At 43.5% G+C, this 3,460-nt stretch overlaps 1 non-coding gene across 1 annotated transcript; it reads right to left on the reverse strand.

Annotated features, from left to right (window-relative positions):
* Positions 1 to 487: 487 nt before the first annotated feature.
* On the reverse strand, positions 488 to 787 carry LOC147379148 (signal recognition particle RNA). Its single transcript, XR_015135297.1, has one exon.
* Positions 788 to 3,460: the final 2,673 nt, after the last annotated feature.

Raw genomic sequence — 3,460 nt, forward strand, 5'->3', positions numbered from 1 at the left:
CTCAATCATGTCCAACTCTTTGTGACCCCATGAACCATAGCTCGCCAGGCCTCCCTGTCCATCACCAACTCCCACAGTTCACCCAAACTCATGTCCACTGAGTCGGTGATGCCATCCAGCCATTTCATCCACTGTCGTCCCCTTTTCCTCTTGCCTTCAACCTTTCCCAGCATCAGGGTCTTTTCAAATGAGTTAGCTCTTCACATCAGGTGGCCAAAGTATTGGAGTTTCAACTTCAACATCAATCCTTCCAATGAACATCCAGGGCTGATTTCCTTTAGGATGGACTGGTTGGATCTCCTTGCAGTCCAAGGGACTCTCAAGAGTCTTCTCCAATACCACAGTTCAAAAGCATCAATTCTTTGGCGATCAGCTTTCTTCACAGTCCAACTCTCACATCCATACATGACTACTGGAAAAACCATAACGTTGACTAGATGGAACTTTGTTGGCCAAGTAATGTCTCTGTTTTTTTTTGTTTTTTTTTAAGAGACGGGGTCTCGCTATGTTGCCCAGGCTGGAGTACAGTGGCTATTCACAGGCGCGATCCCACTACTGATCAGCACGGGAGTTTTGACCTGCTCCGTTTCCGACCTGGGCCAGTTCACCCCTCCTTAGGCAACCTGGTGGTCCCCCGCTCCCGGGAGGTCACCATATTGATGCCGAACTTAGTGCGGATACCCGATCTGCATAGCGCACTGCAGCCCAGAACTCCTGAGCTCAAGCGATCCTCCAGCCTCAGCCTCCCGAGTAGCTGGGACTACAGGCGCGCGCCACCGCGCCCGGCTGTCTCTGTTTTTAATATGCTGTTTAGGTTGGTCATAACTTTGCTTCCAAGGAGTAAGTGTCTTTTAATTTCATGGCTGCAGTAATCATCTGCAGTGATTTTGGAGCCCCCCAAAATAAAGTCAGCCACTGTTTCCACTGTTTCCTCATCTATTTACCATTTAAGTGATGGGACCAGATGCCATGATCTTAGTTTTCTGAACGTTGAGCTTTATGCCAACTTTTTCACTCTCCTCTTTCAGTTTCATCAAAAGGCTCTTTAGTTCTTCTTCATTTTCTGCCTTAAGGGTGGTGTCATTGTATACCTGAGGTTATTCAACAGTTTAGAATCCTTAATTACAACTGGTTTCTAGTTTGGTCAACAGGATCAATGCCATTTCCTGTTACATGAAATTAGGAAGGGAAAGTCTTGAAAGAGGAATGGTTGGTTTTTATACAAGTTGAACTGAAGAGCTTCTATTAAAAGGTCAGTGGTTCCAATATATGGTTCTCAGACCAGCAGCATCAGTATCTTATCTGGGAATGTGGTAGACATTCAAATTCTTGGGCCCCATCAAATCTGCTTAGTCATAACACTGGGGCCCTGCAATCAGGGTTTAACAGGCCCTGCACGTGATTCTGGCATATGTTAAAAGCTGAGAACCTCAGTTCAGGTCGTGGGTGAAAGAGTATGAATGGGGCAAAATAGGACTGGGCATTCAGATTTGAGAGTCATCAGTGTGATACAGTTCAAGTCTGAAGCCTCAATTAGGAGAATAGCACAGAATGAAGAAGATGGGCTACATGGTGGAAGAGGAGCCCCTATTTCCAGCTCTATAGAGTTCTATACATGGCTTTTTTTTTTCTTCCATTGGGTATATATGATTTTTAAATCGGAATTTTTTTTACTGAAATTTTTTCAAGGCAGCAAAGGAGAGAGAATGCAACAGGGTAAAATCTTGATGCAGAGGCAGGGTTAAGATGAAAAACTTTTGATGGGGCCAACTAAAGCATGTTTCTCAGTGATCTCATATACATTTTTAAAACTTTACAACAGTTCCCATGAAGTAGTTATTATTTCCCCAAGATGAAACTGAGGCTCTGAGAGGGTTAGTCATTTATGTAAGATCTCACACAGGTGGATCCAGGAAACCTGTTAGGAAAGCCTTTGCTCCTTCCACAAAGCAAAGCTGTCCACTATTTCTTGGCTCAGCTCTTGGGTCCTGAGGTCAGCTGTTACAGTAATGTAACATGCATGCCTACATGCATGTAGGCATGCATGCTCAGTTGCTCAGTCATGTCCAGTTCTTTGCAACCCAATGGACTATAACCCACCAGACTCCTCTGACCATGGAATTTTCCAGGCAAGAATATGGGAGAGGGTTGCCATTTCCTCCTCCAGGGTATCTTCCTGATTCAGGGATCAAATCTGCATCTACTGTGTCTCCTGCATTGACAAGCAGATACTACACTACTATGCCACCTGGGAAGCCCCCTGTTATAGTAATGGTCCTCAGCAAATCACTGAGGTGTGCCTGTATCTGAGTTTTTCTGAAGTCCCTTCCCACATTGACGCTAGGCTTTGTGATGTGAGCTGTTTTGACCAATTGGGACATTAGCCAACATGATACAAGCAGGGGCTTGAAAAAGTACATATCCAGTGGTGGTTGCCCCTCCCTCTTGAGTTTTTGGAGCCCACTCACATGTGTGGAACTCAGGTTAGTCGCCTGGAGACATAGAACCAGTACCATCTGCCAGTTACATGAATGAGGCCATTTTAGACTACCCACTCTGAGTCTATTGCCAGGAAACTTGTTAATTTTGCCTTAGCCTCTAAGCAAGGTAAGCCTCTAGGGGAGGAAAAGTCTCCCCTAGCATTCATAACTACCAGCAAAGAGATAACTGTTGTTTTAAGCCACCAAGTGTTGAAGTAGTTTTGGGATTCAAATTTATACTTCCTACATGGTCCAGGAAACCTCAAGTTGAAAAATTAGCTTCAAGTGGTCCTGGATTGGTATATTAATATTCTAAAATAATAAAGCTACATGGAATTATGACTGTAAAAACATCATGAAAATATATAAATAAATATATATTTCTTATTCCAGAAGACTGGGAACATGGAATTTAACTTAAAATTGGTTTTGGTTTTGAATCAGTGATTTGACTTTCTATGTGATCCTGATCAAGAATCTACCCCTCTTTGGACCTTTGCTTCTTCATTAGGTAAAAGAGGGGTCATATAGCCCATTTTCTGTGGTTCTAAGTTCTGTGAAATTATTACTTCTTGAATATATGATATAGCACTGCAAAGTCTAGGGAATAGAAAATTAGGATCTTATCTTGGTCACTGTTTCTGATTAGGAAAACTATTAGTACTGGCTCATTTTCACTACCCTGAGGCTCCACCAACCTGAAATAGTTGGTGAGGAAGGGCTCTTGTGTGATGTCTCTTGATGTCTGGTTGCACAGATCTGCCTGCTACCATATCTCTGCCAGTGGCTGTGCAGAAGGCTCACACAGGTTTTGGGGACCACGAACATTTGAGCTGACTTGGAAAGCTACATCCCTATGGACCTTTCTCCAGGTCATCTCCATGTAGATACCACTTGGACACAGATTCTGGCAGACAGGATACCTTCTCTGGCTGTAGAAGTTAGTTAGCAGAGATGTTATCATAGGAAGAACTTTTTTT

This window comes from Bos grunniens, chromosome 1 (assembly GCF_055505025.1).
Source record: "Bos grunniens cultivar Pamir isolate PY7600 chromosome 1, Bosgru_T2T1.0, whole genome shotgun sequence".
Lineage (NCBI taxonomy): Eukaryota > Metazoa > Chordata > Mammalia > Artiodactyla > Bovidae > Bos > Bos grunniens.